Source organism: Humulus lupulus, chromosome 3 (assembly GCF_963169125.1).
Source record: "Humulus lupulus chromosome 3, drHumLupu1.1, whole genome shotgun sequence".
Classification (NCBI taxonomy): Eukaryota; Viridiplantae; Streptophyta; class Magnoliopsida; order Rosales; family Cannabaceae; genus Humulus; species Humulus lupulus.
In genome coordinates this window covers 101730328-101749715 of record NC_084795.1, presented here as the reverse complement: position 1 = coordinate 101749715, position 19388 = coordinate 101730328, and positions in this window count along the sequence as shown.

The window sequence follows — 19388 nt, the reverse complement described above, 5'->3', positions numbered from 1 at the left end:
GGCACTAGTAAGTGTGAGATTAGTACACCATTACTCATTTCGAGTGTCTAGGACACTAGTAAGTTTCAGATTAGTACACCATTACAAGTTCTGAGTGTCTGGGGCACTAGTAAGTGTGAGATTAGTACACAATTACTCGTTCCGAGTGTCTATGGCACTAGTAAGTTTAAGATTAGTACACCAATACTGCTTCTGAGTGTTTGAGGCACTAGTAAGTGTGAGATTAGTACACCATTACTTGTTTCGAGTGTCTGGGGAACTAGTAAGTGTGAGAATAATACACCAATACTTGTTCCGAGTGTTTGGGGCACTAGTAAGTGTGAGATTAGTACACCATTACTCGTTCCGAGTGAGAACGGGCAATATTTAGTTTAATGTTAGCACATCCTTTCTAGTTAGTGTGTGTTTAGTATATCATTTTTCGACAAAATTGGGATATAAAAATTGACCTTTAGGAGAAAAACATTTTTCATGGTTTAGGGTTCAAGAAAATGTGTAAAACACATGGAAATTGATGTTTCCCTATTTGTCAACAATTGGAACTGATGGCAATGTGGAGTATGTTGCCAAGTGTTCTCGTAGGGTGTGCTGATAATAAATGTACAAAATTGTACTTCTCAGTGTACTTTCTGTAGATAAAGTTGTTGTAGTTTGATGATTACTCTATGTCAATGCTCATTGCTTAATGTTCGAACCAAGATAGATGATTGTAATTAAATAATAATTTAAATATGAATTTAACATACGTAAACAAATAATAAAAATATTTACAATTGACAAAATGTACATTACATAAATTACTCGTTAGTGTGACGGGAAGTAAATGGGTATTGAAGTGTGTGAAACCATTTTTTATATTAAAAAATATCACAGTACCAAGAACTTTAAGGTAAAAAAAATATTGATATATCTCTTCGACGTTTGTTTGAATTTCCATTGAATTTTTGTACATTTGCACGTTGACCGAGGATAACGTAACAACAAATGCAAACACCAAGTACTTATGAGTGTACTCGTGTAGCGAAGATGCTTGTAACGCCCTAGATAACCAAGACCGTTACACTGTGTGTTTATAAAGATGCAAGACTTGATAATCAAGTCATTTAGTTTGAAACGTGTTACTGAAACTATATTGGAACTAGGGTTAAAAGATTTTGGTCACAAAAGTTACATTTCATTTAATTAAACATTTTGTACATGGGATCCCAAAAGAGATAGAGTTTAAAAGACAATTTACAAAAATTCCAGGTTATAAACATGTACTGGCCACTCTAAGGCAAAACAAACATTTAGGCTTCTCCTGTCTTGTATTACTCCTCGGCTGTGGCAGCCGATCAGATGACTATGTACATTCAGCCCCCGAAGCTCTCCAACTCAGGATTGGCCCACCTTGCTCTTGCCTTTACCTGCACCACATAGCACCCGTGAGCCAAGGCCCAGCAAGAAAACCAGACAACAGAGCATAATCATTAATCAATCAATCAAATTACTCATAAAGCACGGTCATATAATCAGCAATCCATAATATTCACATAATCAGGCATTCAGTATATCGAGTTCATCAAATTATCATTAATAACCAAATCATATATATCAACCAGGGTCGACGCCCTTAGGTCGCATGCCCTATTTATCCCATTGACTTCGATCCGCTTAAACCAAGCTCAGTGAATATTAAGCTATCCTCAGCTACCAGTGGCCGAGCCGCGCCCTGTGCACAAATATTGATTCTAGCACTCTTAGGCCATTTATCACGTGTCCCATGGAATAATAACATCTCATGACACCACATATAATTATAGGGAGCTCTTAGTCCCAACATTAACACATAACCGAGTACAGTTTCTTACCTTTAGATTCCGATATCTTGATTAGTGAAACCGACCCTCAAGCACGATCTCATCTGAGCCTTGGCGTACACCTAGTCACAGCCATGAATTAGAACCATCACTAAAATTCAATTCCATAACCTAACCTCGGGACCAATCCCGAGCCCTTGGGAAGCCCTAAATCCACAAAACGGGGTGGTGGAATCAAACCCTGAGCCAACGGACAAAAACCCTAAGAAATAACCCAAAAACCCACTTCTGGAAATAGGGTAGCACTACAGGGCCACTGAGTGGGCGCTACAGCGCTACAAGCAAAGCCAAATTGCCCAAAAATAACTAAGCCTAGCGTTGTAGCGCTCAAAGGCTAGCGCTACAGCGCTAGTTGCAGCACCAAATTCCCCTGACGTTTCTCCTTCGAATTTCCTCGAACCAAAACCCCCCAAAACTCCTCCAAACCTCAAACATACACCAAAATGAGCCTACCATCCCCTCCATCTCATCCCACATAACCCATCAACACAAAAACCAGCCACATGCACCAACAAACAAAGAAAACAAAGTTTGAACTCAAAAACTCAAGAACTCAATCAGAAACTCAAAACAGCCCAGAAAACTCAAGTGACCAAGTCTAGAATTTCATACTTTGATGGGAAAACGACCCCAGGTTATCCTCCAAACCTCTCTGGCCTTTAGCTCCTCAATTCCTCAGGCTTAATTCCCTAGAATTCCCATCCAAAACTCAATTCAAACATAACTCATCAAAACCAGGAAAAACTCATACCAAACTTTAAACCTTACCTTTACTTGGGAATTAACTGCAACTAACCCACTTGATCACCTCAAGAACCAAGATCCCAACTCTAGCTTAAGTTCCCACTGAGGTACAGCTTCATAAAATCCTCAAGAAATGGTGGAGAATGGCCTAACCGAGAAAGAGAAAGGGTAAGCTCAAGAGTTCTATTTCCCTTCCTTCTTTCCATTTTCTTTTGTTTTCTTTCAGCTTCCACTGGTTTCTAAACATTCCACTAAGTCCATAAAGGCTGAATATAACTTATCCCTTTTAAGCCAAATGACCATACTGGCCTCCCATTAAAATCTAAACCTTAAAACATTCTAAGGGCATTTTGGTCGTTTGTTCCCAATTCCCGCTAATTCGTCAAGTGTCTCTAATATTTACCACTTGAATCCCGACACCTAACTAATCACCAATTATATTCCTCAATATCAAATAGTCTCCAATATATTTCTCAGATTCCCAGAAATACCCATAGGCTCCCCCAAGCTGGGTATAAATCCTCGCCGTGAATTTTTTGCCAAACCGCTCACGAGGATTGCCTCGAGTCACAAGCTACAAATATATCCACATAATAATGTGGTCTCAAAAATTTATCACAAATAATTACATTTATGCCCTCAACGGGCCAAAATTATGAATATGCCCTTTTTGATCTAATCAGGGCCTACATGCATTCTAATACACATAATCATGCATTTAATCATTTAATTCACACATAATCCAGGTATGCCCTCCTAGCACACTAATCAAGGCCCTTAAGCCTTATTAGTAATTTTGGGTCGTTACAATGCTCTTCTCCCTGTAAAGTCTTTTCTAGTTGTCACAACAATATATTTTCCCATATCTTCAACCTTTACTTCTAAATTCGATTAAGTAAAAAGTTATATCCCTCTATCACTAAAATTCAAAATTTGAAAATTATATATCCTTTCCGAAGTGTATTATATACATTGGCGCTCCTATATGCATAACTTATTTTACAAATTCACCAACCCTGACTTATAAACTTCCAAAAAGTATTCATATAGATATTTCAATGGAGGCCAACAACACTAACCAAGATCAAATCCCAACCCTCATCAACAATGGTCCTTGCGCGATATGTAAGATTTTGTACAGAGACCCACACCCTGTGGAAGATCGAATGCCAAAGGAGGTGGTTGCATTGAGTGATAAACTTATGAAAAATGTTGAAGAAGTTCAGGAAGACACCAAAGTATTACACAAGGTCGTTGAAATACAAGAAAAGAAAGTGGATTTTCTAGATGAAAACTTGAAGAAAGAATGCGCTGCACTTTCAGGTGGAGGTAGTACTTCTACCTAATTCTTTTTGGTTGAGTAAAAGAACAGGAGGTTCTAATTTCGTAAGCAGTTTATGTTGGCTTTTGTTTATTTATATTTTAATATAGTTGTGTAAGTAGATTAAGGTTAATCTTCTTCACTTCTTTTTTTTAATGATATTCTGCGTTGTATTTTTCTCTTATAACATCGTACTTTAGTTTACCATTACTCCTTCGACAATGCATATTCGATCCTAAATTTTAATATATTTGACCTTAGTACAATTAAAAAACTAATGGCCTCGAATAAGTGGATATCAAGAATCTTATTGATTTAATTGCTCTGTCCTTATCTATTGTACTTTATGTAATTTTGTCACAGGCTAATTAAATTAAGTAAGATACATCCAATCAATTAATAAATTTTAAGATTTTTGTCAAAGTGGTAGTTCAATTTATTTTAATATAAATGGACATGGTCTTCTCATATCAGATGCTATACTCAAAAAAAGTTTTTTTTTTATAGTTTTACAAATGTCATTCTATCCATTCACTAAAGAGTTAATACCAAAAAACGTTGTGGGTCATCTGTGATCGTTGCCAAGCAATGACCAATGATTTGGCCGTCACGCTGTGAAAACATTGTACATGTTGGAGTATACTGGAGGAGGCTAACCAGGTAGTCATGGACTTAAAGACATAGCTAAGCATCTAGAAGAAATTACTCGATGTCCTCAAAAAGAAGGTTAAGTCATTAGGGGATGAGATTACTAATCTTAAAAAAAAAAATATTCAAAATGCACGGGGAAGATTTACAGAGTCTGATAACTTAATTATCAGGTTTTGTTTAACTTTTAAAAATCCATGCAAAAATCATGTGTTCTTAATGTATTTTCAAATGTATTTGTGGGTTGATGTACTGACAAACTGTCTAAGATGTATGATCTTCTTTACCTTTCTATATTTTTTGTACACTTGTTTTGGGTTTTATTGTATATTGTCATTAATCGTTATTGAAGTCATTACCACAAATTTAAATTTTAATTTATAATTGAAGCAGTACTATTAATGGCGAACATATTTTTTAAGAAACAAAGAATTTTTTAAAAATTTAATGTTGAATTTCCCTAGGATAGCACACAAATAATCTCAATGAAACTAAAATTAAACCCAATTTAAGAAATGGCTGGGTACCATTTCACGTTTAGTCAATTATTGTATAATCTAGTTCGATCTTCACGAATTATCTTAAATGAATTTTTTGTATTTACTTTTCAAAATATTACAATGACATTCTCTACTTTTATTGTCTTCAGTGCAACAATGTCAAAATTACTTAATATTTTTTTTAATAACTATTGGAAAATGTTCTCTAACATCTTATATCAAACGTTATGTCAATATCAGAATTTTCATATCTATGAAAGATATGTCCCAGGATATGACATTAATTATATATTTTATAATTAAAAAAATCAATGTTTAATTTAATATTCCTTTACGAAACTTCTCTTATAACATTGTACTGAGAGTATGTTGAAACGCACAACATATATGTTTTCCCGTAACTTTATGAGAAACATGACAATATTATCAAGATTAAAGTAGTCATATCTATGGAAGATATTTGCCTTCTTTACAAGATATGGTATTAATTAAATATGTTTCTAATAAATTATTCATTGTTTATTTTAATATATCTTTAAGAAATATATGTCATGCCATGTACTGAGAGCTTCTTAGAGCGGTGCACTGTTTTGTTTTCTTGTACCTTTATGGGAACTACCATACATCATGTCACGATCAATGTATCCATAGCTATGGAAGATATTGTAGAGTCCAAGAACTTTACTTAGCTAAGTTAGATAGTAGTATAATAGTAATAATAGTATTATCTTTATGACTGTGGATTTTTGGTTCAGACCGGGATTTATTTGGACACTCGTAGTAGTACTTGTAGATTTTCTAAGTTTAACCTATAATTTAAGAATATTAATTTTAACCTAAGGTTTGATTAATATGACTGATATTGAGGATAATATTTAGTATACTATAAGGTTTAAATAAGAACCAATAGGAATATAGCACATGTTATGTATGGGTTATTAATGATTAAGTATTTTGAGGATTAAATTTATTAAGGGTAAAGTTTGAATGCTCTAAGGTCAGTCAGCAGCTTTGAAAACGTTTGAGGGCTTAGTCAAGGTTGTTTACTCAATTCAAATTAAGCTAAAAATGTGTAATTTCGTGTTTAAATAATCAGCGTATGCCGATATATCGCAACTATAGGGGGCGATATATTGCAGCACGAAGATACGAAAAACCCGAAACGATGCACGATTGCCTCGGGCATACTGGCCCAGGCGATATATCGCCTACAGGGGGCGATATATCGCCCCTCAGCACATTTTGAAAGTTTTCAAAATCATTTTCCATTCAAACCTTCAACCTCTTGATAAGTCCAACATCTTTTTGAATGAATCTTCAGCCTCTGCTGAACAATAATTCAAATTATTTTCACTTAAAAAGCCATTATTTTTATTCAAGTTAAATGAAGATCTCTTCATTCCTAAACTCTATAAATAGGACCTAGTACCCAGCCATTATTCATCTATTGCTCTAAGTTCAGAGGCTGCAAGTTGCTAGGTGAGTGTGAGAGTGTAAACACTTGGGTTGGGAATCATAAGCTTGATCATTATAAGCTTATCAAACACTTGGGAAGTAAGGTTTTATAACATTTCGGTTCAAGGTTTAGATTGGTCTTACAAGTCTTCAAGGTATTTCCACACTCTAGTTCATTGGTATTATTTTATTTGAGTTCTCATAGTCTTCTACTCAGCCTTCTAACCTTATTCTTATTTTGGTTAGGAAATCTAAGTTCTTGAGCACAAGGTTTTGGTAAGTATATTTTAATAGTATAGTTCCTTCATCTCTTTCATCTCTTTTTCTTCAATATACTCACTCTGTCACAAATGGTTTTTAGGAGTGTTCCAAAGTCCCAACTCTGTCCTCATATCTCGGTATTTTGGTAAGGAAAATAGGATAGAATTTATATGTTATATGCTTTTATATGTTATCCTATGATTTTATGTTATGCAATATGTTATGATATGTATGATTGTAGACTTGGGCATATGACCCATATGACTAACAAGCCCCATATAGATTATGGGCATATGACTTGCTTAGCTAGCAAGACCCCACTAATCTAATGGGCATATGACTTGTTTAGTCTATGGGACCCCAAGTAATAATGGCCATTATAGTATGTATGTGATATAAGTGTTATGTTATGTCATGGTATGTTTTTATGTTTTATTATGAATTTTATGTGTATGGACTATATGTTAGATTTTCCTTGCTGGGCATTAGGCTCACTCCTTTTTTTTTTTATATGTGCAGGAAAATAGCTATAGTGGCGGGTAAGGTTCTTGGAAGCTTGGGAAATGTGTATTGAGGCGGAATGGATTCAAGAGCCAAGCGTTTCGATTCGAGGATGTAGTTTTGTTTCTTATGGTTTTTACATGTATTTTTCCGCATTTTATTATGTAAATCTCTTTTTAATTATGTCATGTTTTGATTTCAAAACAATGGGATCCCATATCCTACTTGATATTTTATGTAAGTTTAACTTTCATTTTTACAAGTTTCTTAATAAAGTTATGGTATTTTCTCTTGTAAGTTTTATTGAGGATTAGTGTTTATGTATAGTTTTCGTTAATGGTCCATAAGTCTAGAGTAGTTGGGTCATTACAGATATTTCCAATCATTACACGATATGGTATTTTTTGAAGAAGTATTAACTTTGCAAAATTTATTTAAAAAAAAAAATTAAACTCAGAACAAGTAGCATGGCTTAAAAATTAAAACCCACTTTAATTCACTACATATAAGGGGGCACTATTACGTTTATTTTTTACCCTAAACCCCATTATTGAGTTACTTATACAGATAACCAAAACATTTTCTCTGTTTAAATATGGATCCCAATAGCCCTTTTAATCCTTTTGAGGGCAATCTTACTTGTTCTCCTCCTCTTTCCGTTGGGAGGAATGCTACATCGAGGTTTTAACGCCCTGAATATCCAAGACCATTACATTGTGTATTTTAAATAGTGTTGGCCTTGCTCATCAAGTCATTTCTACATAAACGTATAATTAGAAGTAACTAACGGATTATGGTTAAATTTTTTGGTTGAATGAATATTTACTTTCATTAAAAGCTTAAGTTCATACATGGGATCCCAAAATAATCATTTAAAAAGTCATTTACAATCCAAAAGGGTGGTTACAACACAAGCCGGCCTAAGCAGAAAAATTAGAGTTTATTCTTAGTTTCTTTGAATCCCCGACTGTGGTGGTCGAGCAAGCTGCATATGTACACATCGCCACCGAAGCTCTCCAACTCATGGCTGATCTAGCTTCCCTTTTTTCTTATCTGCACCACATAGAACCCATGAGACAAGACTCAACAAGATAAGTTAAACATGCTCATAAGTAGTTAATAACATATTACAGAATCATAATTAGCATGCCTAGCAGTAATAACCCTACTCATGCATGCACTCAATCAAAATAAATGACTATAGAGTCATACAGGGGCATGTTGCCCTAGGATAAGTGACTGCAGAGTCATCCTGGGGCCCATTGCCCTATCCTCTATAAAATCAGCCATAGAGGTGGCCAAGCGTACTTGGCAATTTATTTTCTAAGCGAAAATAGGGTCGGTCAAGCGTATACCACGCTCCTGGATAGGCCTAACCATATTAGCCAACACTCAACGCTCCTTGACTCATAAGTTAAGCCTTTCAATCAAGTAAAAAAGATAAGCCTACATTATATATTACAAGTATGCACATCATAGTTAACATGTCTAATAAAACAATCCGACCATGGTCGTAACCATGTTCAATAACCGGGCCAAGCCCTAATACATACTAGGTGCAATTTTATTTCCTCTTCTCCAAGCACTGGATAAATAAAAACAACCATTGAGCACGATTCTGTCTCGAGCCCTAGTCACAACCATAATTAATATGATCATTATGATTCAATCCCATAAACAAATTCTGAGATCAATCCTGTGCCCTCATGATATCCAATTCCACCGAACGGGGTGGTGGAATCGTCCCTCGAGCCCTCAAGTTCTTCCAAATCTCTAAAAATATGGCTTGCTTAAATTTACATAGGGTCAGGGCCCAAAAAAGTCAAAGAGTTCACAGGAACTCCCTTGCATAGAGCAAGGGTGCTCAGAACAAGGGCAGGGGCGCCCAAGCAAGTTAGAGAACCCCCAAAGCCCTCCCTTGCTTAGCACATGGGTGCCCAACCCCATGGAAGGGGCGCTACATCGCGAACCAAAAATTTTGGGTACCGTTTCCTATGATTCCTCTGACCTAAATTTGTCAAAATCCGACCCAAGACCCCCAAGAGTCATCAAACCAAGCTCTTGACTCAATTCTAACGAAACCTTGCCCCCAAGTAGGTTATCCAAGTGCTCAAGAACCCACAAACAACCTCAAAGCACTCAGAAAACCAAAAAAGCCAAGAATCACACTTTGAGTTCTTGAAACTCAATATTTTCTCCAATTCATGAATTCAAAGCCCAAACCCAGACCCAATACCAGCCTCTAAATTAGTTTATAAACCAATTCCACCATCAACCCAACCTTAAAACAACACTAAGGGTCCCAAATACGAATTTGAAAAATAAAAAACCCATATATACTCAAGAACATCATGATACTCCCAAGAAAAGCACTCAAGAACCATTAAAGACTTACCTCGGAGGTGGAGTCTTAATTCCCTAAGAGTTAAGGTGGATTAGCAGCTGCTAGGTCTCCCACTAGCAGCTCAATTCCTCAATTACTTCAATCTCCAAGCATGGTTTGCTACCCTCCACCAAATGGTCTTTAAGATAGTCAAAGTTTCCTACCATTAGGTCAAAAGATCAATTTTCCCTCACCCATGCCAATGCCCCTTTAACCAAACCAATGGCATTTTGGTCTTTTCCCGAGATTCCCACTAATCTCAAATATCACTCTATTTTCCCAATTAAATCACTTAAACTCAATACTCAAAAAATTAATTCTAATGAACAAAAAATTCTTGATAATTTACTAAATTACCAAAATAACCCTAAGCTCACCCCGAGCCGGGTATTTAATCTCATTGTGACCTTTCTGTTAACTTGTTCACTAGGACCGTCTCATGCCGAGTAACCCAAATATATCCACATAATAAAGTGGTCTCAATCACAAATTACATATATTTACAAATATACTCTCAATGAATCAAAATTACAAAAATACCCTTTTAGTAGGAAATGGGCCCACATGCATATTTAATACACTTAAACTTGCATAAACACTTCTATCGTAATATAACTCAAGTAATCATGCATAAAATCATAAATGTAACGTCCTGAATTACCTAATAAGGCTTAGGACCTTGATTAGGGGGCCAGGATGGCAATATATGGAATTATATACTTATATGATGTATTTCTGTATGATTATGTGATTATGAGAGTTATATGATAATATAGCTAGTTATGCATGTTTAGGAATATTTAATATGCATGTGGGCTGTTTCTTATTTAAAGGACAATTTTCGTAATTTGGCTCGTTATGGGCATAATTGTATATATGTGCATATATGTGAGAGACCACATTATTATGTGGGTTTATTTGGGCTATTCGACATGAGACGATCCTAAGGAGCAAGTTAGCGGGAAAGTCACAACGTGACCCAGTACCTGACTCGGGGTGAGTCAAGGGATATTTTAGGTATTTATCACAGTATCAGGTTAGCGAGAAACGGAAATGAATAATTGAGGATATATTTGAAGTTAGTGAGATTAGGAGGGAATACCGAGGATTTTGACCATTTTGCCCTCAGGGACTTTTTGGTACCCCGAGCCTCGGGATTAACTTAAGTAACTTAAGCCTAAAGAAAGCAAGGACCAAAAACAAAAACACTTTGTTAGTAGCAACACCAGCCGACTCTCTCTCTCCCTCATTCTCTCTCATCTTTGTAAGGGATTCCTTTGGAATTAAGGAGATTTTTTGGCTGAAAGCTTGGGAATTGAAGGCCTAAACTTGGGGATTGGATTAACTATAGTGAGGACTCAAATCATAACTAAGGTAAGCTTTAAACCCTAGTTTCCACTGAATTTATGTGTTAGTTTGGCTGTTCTTGAGACTTGTGGCTCAAGATTTTGAACTTGAGTTTTAATAAGTTTTTCATCCAGTTTTTAGTTGGGTTTTGTTGTTGGGAAGATATTAAAATCTGTTATGAGGATTGAGTTGTTATTTTAGGGTGGATTTGGGGTGGTTTTGATTGAGTTTGGCTGGGGAAAAATGGAGGAATTCTGGGTTTGCAGGGTCAGGTCGTGACCTTGTTCTTGGGGCGCCGCGACCCAATCGAATCCAGGGCCCTTGGCAGCTTCTGTCTGGGAGGCGCACCGCTACCCTCAAGGGTAGGTCGCGGCCTGCCCCCCATTTCTAGGGAAAGGGGGGCCTCTCGCGACCCTCAAGGGCAGGTTGCAGCCCACCTGGGTTGTTTTGGCCACCGTGGGTTTTAAGAGATGGGGAGATATTCCTAAGGGCTCGGGATCGATTCTACTACCCGATTTAGAAGAATTCGAGGTCTTAGAGGATAGGATTTTGTCCGGAAGCCTTTATTTTGATGTTATTGATGGAATAATTTATTATGGTTTTGACTAGGTTATTGCAAGAGGGCTCGGAACTTGGATGGTGCTCGAGGGTCGTTCTTATTTTACGCTATATTCGGACTTGAGGTAAGAAAACTACACCCAATACGAGATATATGTGGTTAGGGCTTAGCCCGACTATTAATTATAATTATGAATAGGGCTCGGGCCCCTGGAAATAAACATCTTTAAGTTATAGTTTCGCTTGTTGATTAAACATACTTGAATATTCTGTACCTGATTCAGTATTATATGACTGTTTGCATGGTTTGTGTTGCTAGGGCTAGGCCTTGTTAGGAGCATGGTTATTACTATGTTTGAAATTACTTGATGATGTTATATGATTAATATGTATGCATACCTATATTGTTTGAAGTATGATTATCTATATTTGTTTTTGTATCTATATCTGAATACCTGGTCCAGGGCTTGACTTATTAGTCAAGGACGATAATAGCATGATGCGCGCTGGTCGAAAGGCTTAGGCCTAAATCAGCAACGTACTATTATGTTGGCTGACCCAATGGTCATTGGAAAACAAAAGAGTTTGGCGAGCTCTATGGCTAGTTACCCAGAGTTTAGGACGAGGGCCCCATGTGACTCTATGGTCATATAGCTAGGGCATGGGGCCCCGCGGTTGACTCTATGGTCAACTATTCAGGGTAGCGACCCCAGAATGGTCAAATGACTACCTATTTGTAATTGTATGCATGCATGAGTAAGTTATTACTCCTGGGCATGCTAGATAGATATCTGGAAATTTGAATTCTCTGTTCATGCACGTGTTTAAGTTTTCTTGATGAGCCTTGGCTCATGGGTGCTATGTGGTGCAGGTAAGGGAAAAGGAAAGCTTGACCAACCATGAGTTGGAGAGCTTCGGTGGTAGCGTGTAAGTATGCGGTTGCTCGTCCACCACGGCCGAGGATATCTCAGAGGAACTAGGGTTGTAGCCCTAATATTGCCGCTTAGGTCGGCCGATTGTAACTTTTGATGTATATACTCTCTTTTAAACATTTGTTTGTAATATTTTGGGATCCCATGTATGTATAAAACTTTTTAAATAATAAGTCAACAGTTCCTTTGACCAAAATTTTTAACCCTAACCCTTGACGTTAACCTTAGTTACACGTTTATAACCAAATGACTTGAATAGCAAGTCTGACACAATTTAAAGTACACACTGTAACGGTCCTGGATTAGGAGGACGTTACACTATTCATGCACATAATATCCATTTATGCCCTCTCGACACACTAATCAAAGCACTAAGCATGATTAGAAAATTTGGGATGCTACAAAGGCCTTCGTGCAACCCTAGACTACGTACTACTGCTTTCAGTGGTTATACTAACTTTATGAGACTTGAATCTATTGTACTAAAACATATTAACTTACTTCATGAGAACAAAAATTTAGAGTCCCAGGTAACATAGGAAACCCTTCTACAAATAGACTTCTTATACCACTGTGCTCGAATTTTGCAAGATGCAAGCAAGGCACCAAGAAATTTTGAGGAGCACATCGATGAGCTGTTGGAGTTGACTGAGGTTCACATACCTCAATACCCACCGGAGGGAAAACAACCAGAGAAAGGGCAGGATCCTATGAGTGTGATAGAATTAGATTAACACAAGTTTAGTGTTAGGACCGAGTTTCCTAAGACGCAGCCAAATGGTGGTGGGGTTGGCCCAGAGTACAAAAAAATTTTTGTAACATATTTAAACTACCTTTAAATATGCGGATCCATTAATATACATACATTAACCATAAGCAAGTTGAGAATAGAATTCATACCTCTTGAAGCCTATCAAGTGTCCTTGCTATCTTTTCGTATTTAGAACGATCTTCCTATCCAAGCTGCTCCCAAGTACTCACACCAAGATCTTTCAAAGCGTTCTCTACACCTCAAGAAGTGTGTGGGCACTTAGAGAATGAAGGATAATTTATTTGTGATTCTACTTGATGTACTCAACACATGATATCAAGAGAATAGGCCTGAGAATTGGTTCTTTATTTTTCAGGGAGAGAAAACTATCGTTCTATTTTTCACAGAGCGAATCTTAGACTTAATTTTCTGAGGTTGGTTAGTTTTATATTTTCTTATTAGTCATACTTAAAAGAAAATATTCAAAAATAAATCTGTAACCAACTTACAATTTACCTTTTAATTAATTAATTATTTTATTAATGAAAATATCAAAAAACTAATTTTTGAATTATCCTTTAATTAATTAAATAAATAAATAAAAATGAAAATCCTATCCCTGAAAATAGCAGTACACGCTAGACACAATCCATGGATTGTGTGTGCACGTGTAGCATCCCTATTTTTAGGGATGTTGGTTTTTTCAATTTTTATTTAATTATTTATTCAAACTTCTTTGTCAGATAAGATCTAACAACCTGATAACTAATTCAAATTCAAATTTAAATTAAATAGATTTTTAACTAATTATCAAATATTATTAATTATTTGAATATATATTAATCTTTTAAATTCAAATCAAATTTGAATTTATCAGATTATTATCTCCCACTCAAATAAAGATATTTAATTAATTCTACCAATTAATTAAATCCAATATTATTGAAAATAAATATTTAATTTATTATAATTTCGAATATTATAATTAATTAATTATTCAATTAAAATTTGAAATTAATTTAATTATTTAATATAATTTCAAAAATTATACAATAATTAAATATTAATTAATTTTGTTAACTACAACTAATTTGTACTTAATTAATCACCATTATCATATAATTGCTTATTTGGCCTAAAGAAACAATTTCTTCTTAAATATGTCTTTAAGCTATTTTTCCCTTCATATCAACTCTTACCTCGAATAGTGTTGATAGAGCTGCTATGGGGACATATGGACCTATAATTCCAAGCTCCAATAAATTTGAGAATATTAATTAAAATCTATAATTAAATAATCTTAATTTATTAATCTCATGATTATTCCACTATAAATATGAGACTGCAATCTTGTAATTATAGACATTTCATTTACTGAGTACTTTATAATTATAAAGCTTCCATTGATATAATCATTGCATACAAATTGACCCTCTAATAATGGTTCATAATTAATCGGGAATAAAATTACCGTTTTAATTATCTCTTGTTTCCATAAGTACCATTGACTTTTCTAGTGAGGGTTAATTCACAACTAAATTATGAATTTGAGCTCAATAACTGTAACGTCCGAAATTTGCTAATAAGGTTTAGGACCTTGATTAGTGTGTCGGGAGGGCAATAATTGATTTAAATATGATATTATGTGGATTTGGTAATTATGTGATTGGACATGCATGATTGTGTGTATTAATATTCATGTGGGTCCATTTCCGTGAATAAGGGCATGTTTGTAATTTTGGCCCGTTGGGGGGCATAAATGTAAATATGCATGTGTTGTGAGTGAGACCCAAGTGTTATGGGTATATATCTGAGATGTGTGATTCGAGACGATCCTAGGGAGCTGTTTGGCTAGAGAGTCACAACGAGGTTGAATACCCGACTCGGGGCGAGTCGAGGGGTATTTCGAACATTAGAAGTTTTATGGGGTTATGGAAATAAATATTTGAAGATAGAATGTTTAGGAAGGAATATCGGGAAAATTTATCATTTTGCCCCCGGGGACTTAACGGGATTCGGTAAATGACTAATTGCCCTTGGGGTTACTTAGGTGTTAAGGATAGGCTTAAGGGGCAAAAGGGTAAATTGGCTTTAGAAATGGATAAACTTGGCTGAGGAGAAGTCATCCACGTTTTTCTCACTTAGACATATGCTGGAATCATCTTTGGAAGCTCTAGAGGAAAGGAAAAGCTAAGAGAAGAAGAGGAGGAAGAAAGCTGATTTTCTTGGAAGCAAAGGAGGAATTCAAAGCTGGACTTTGGGGGCTAGAAGCTAGAAATTAGAGGGCTAATTCATGGATTTAAACAAGCTCAAAGGTAAGTTTTAAACTTGATGAACAAGCTGAAATTCTGCTGGTTTTGGTCGTTAGAACTTAGGCATGCATGGATTGGTTTCTAGGATTGGTTTTGAATGTTTGATGGGTGTAAGAATTGGTTCAAGAGTTTGTTATAATGTTTAAGCTGTATGGGTATGAATTTTGGGCTTAATTTTGAGATTGGGTGAAGTTTGGGGTGTCAGATATGGGGTTAAGCTCAGGGAAAACTTGAAGGAAAGGCTGGTTTTTCTGGGTTGCAGGTGGAGCCGCGGTCGTAGGAGGGGCATGCCGCGGCCCGTGTGCACGCAAGGCCTGGGGAAGCCTCTGATTTTGGGGCACGCCGCGGCGCTTGGCTAAGCACCGTGGCCCGTGTCTCTTTCCAGGGAGGTGTTTCGCCTCAGTTTGGGGGCAAGCCGCGACCCTTAAGGGGTTGGGTCGCGGCCCTAATTCAAATGTTGGGTGTTTGGTGGGTTTTTGGCTTAGGGAAACCAATTGTTAAGGCTCAGGATTGATTTTATCACGCGGATTGATAGAATTCCAGGTTCTGGGGATTAGAATGTAACTCGAAGTTATTTACTAGAAAAGAACTTGATGGATGGCTATTGTTGATGCGTTGTGGCTAGGTCTTACTGCTCAGGCTCAGGATTAGGATCGTGCTCAGGGTCGCTTTCGATTGTTAGCTCGGGACACCAGGTAAGAGAACTGTTTGTACCCGTAGAGCTATGTGGTGTATTGTAACGTATGTATTGTTTGTATATGTTGTGTCATATATGTGAATATGACTCTTCGGCAAGAGCCGGAAGTGGCAAGAGTCGGGAGTGGCAGAAGCCGGAAGCAGCAACAGTCGGAAGCGGCAAGAGCCGGAAGTGGCAGAAGCCGGGAGAGGCAAGAGCCGGGGTCGACAAGAGCCGGATGCAGCAAGAGCCAGGAGCGGTAGAAGCCGGGAGAGGCAAGAGCCGAGTACAGCAAGGGGCCGGGAGAAGCGCTAGCACATGGAGTGCGAGTTGCCAGGGCGAGACCTTAAAGGATACCTGGGATATCCTAACGGTGTGGACCGCGAACCCAAGGCTTGGTAAAGCGCTTGGGACGGCATGGCCGCTATGTGTTTAGCCTGTTGACTACTTTAGTATATGTTGTGCTTGTATTGAGCTACTGCGTGAACATACTATTGTATTACTACATTGTCTGGTTATTGTGCTAATGTTATAATGCATTGCTGTATTAATAGACAGTTATGCTATTGTGCTTTTGAGCTGGTCTAGATGCTGTGTCTTTGAAAATGCTAGTGGGATCTGGTATTTGTTTGTTGCTCTGATTGTGTATGGTTCGTTGAGATATACTTTTATTGCATGATATGTTTTAATTTCTCTTGCTGGGCCTTGGCTCACCGGTGCTCTGTGGTGCAGGTAAGAACAAAGAAGCTGGATCTTACAACCATGAGTTGGAGGGCATGGAGCGGTGTGTACATGTTTGGCCTGCCTGGCCACCACGGCTGGGTATTTTAAGGAACACGTGGTAAATGTTCGATTTTGTCGCCTAGGTCAACTGTACTGTATTTTTGGTTGTGAATGCTTTTCAAAACGTTATTTTGGGATCCCAATGTAATATCTTTATGAATATTAATAAAAGACCAATTCATGTACTTAACGTCTATTAAATGAGTCTATATTTTTATCCGAACACACTTTCTAATCTTAAACCTCGATTAGCGTGCTAATGCAACATTTATAAATCACTTAGTAATGGATCTAAGGAAGTAGGGCGTTACAATAACCTTTCAATCCCAAAAGCCAACCCTTAAGAGAAATATCATTCAATCTCTTGCGAGAAGGCATAGATTCCATATCTGTATACTATGTCCCCGGCCATCTACATTAATGAGTTCCCAAAACAAAAGTTTCTAGCATGATCATTCTGACATACCCTAACGAGTGAATCAAAGAACTCATATAACATAAACACGAGTTCATACTAACTTCAGAATTAAGATCTATTTGTACATGATCATTAGTTGATATATTTAATTAATACTTCGAAACGATATTTAACTAAGTATTAATAAACATATCTGGTCCAATTCTATATATTCTCTAATATATAAAAGCACATCCACTAAAGTTTCCTACCACACTAGTGATCCGGATCTAGATCACATGTATTCATAATACTAGTGGACCGTACTTGCAGTTATTAATCTAAAGATTCCATAATTTTATTTTACTGCGAACTATTCAAGTTCATTTATCTCAAACACAATCCTCTCGTACCAATACGTGTTTGAGATCACATATATGAACTTAGGAATTTTCCTGATATTTACATAATATTATCCCAGAATAATATAGTCCATAAAATATATGCATAACAAATTCAATTTATTTATTTATTTCATTAAACAATGTCTACTACATATGCTTTCAGGGCACAATTCCCAACAATCTACCACTTGCCCTAAAGCAAATGATGTATCTCTCTCATTCCCATGTTTCTTACATGATCCTTAAAAGATTTTATGGATAAAGTATTTGTGAAAGGATATGCAAGATTATGCTCTGAAGCTATCTTTATAACTGCAACATCTCCTCGATGAATTATCTCTCTCTGCCAGTGATATTTCCTCTCGATGTGCTTTCCCCTCTTGTGACTCCGTGGTTCCTTTAAGTTAGCTACCGCCCCACTGTTGTCACAGTATAGGACTAGTGGCTTAACCACATCTGGTACAACTTCCAGATCATAATAGAACTTTTTGAGCCACATAGCCTCCTTAGCTGCTTCACAAGCCGCTATATACTCGGCTTCCATGGTGGAGTCTGCAATGCTGGTTTGTTTAATACTTTTCCAGACTACCGTTCCTCCTCCAATAGTAAACACTGATCTAGAAGTCGATTTCCGACTATCTCTGTCTGATTGAAAATCAGAATCAGTGTAACCAGTGGGGTTCAGATCTCCACCTGAATATACAAGCATATAATCTCTAGTATTTCTGAGATACTTGAGAATATTCTTCACTGCAGTCCAATGACTCAATCTAGGATTGGATTGATAATGGCTGACTATCCCTACTGCATAACAAATGTCAGGTCTTGTACACAACATGGCGTACATTAGACTGCCTACTACTGAAGCATATGGATATTGTCTCATGTCTTCCTCTTCCTGAGGTGTTTTAGGACACTGTTCCTTGGAATGGAATACTCCAGAACGAGTTGGCATATCACCCTTTTTGGAGTTTTGCATATTAAAGCGAATGAGCACCTTATCAATATAAGTTCCTTGAGACAATGTCAAAGTTTTGTTCTATCTATCTCTAAGAATCTTAATGCCCAGAACATACTTGGCTTCTCCCAAATCTTTCATTTGGAATTGTTCAGCTAACCAGATCTTTACTTTTGATAATGATGTTACGTCATTTCTAGTCAGTAATATATCATCAACATAAATAACTAGGAATACTACTACACCATCTTTGATTTGTTTATAGACACAAGGTTCGTCAATGTTTTGTTCAAAACCAAACGTTTTAATTGTGTCATCAAATCTAAGATTCCAAGATCTAGAAGCTTGTTTGAGTCCATAAATGGACCTAAGAAGCTTGCAAACCTTTTGCTCTTGACCTTTTAATTCGAACCCTTCTGGTTGAGACATGTAAATGGTTTCGTCAAGGTAACCTTTCAGAAAAGCTGTTTTGACATCCATTTGCCAAATCTCATAATCCATGCACGCAGCTATGGACAAGAGCATACAAATGGATTTTAGCATGGCTACAGGAGAAAAAGTTTCTTCACAGTCAACCCCTTCTTTCTGTGTGTAACCT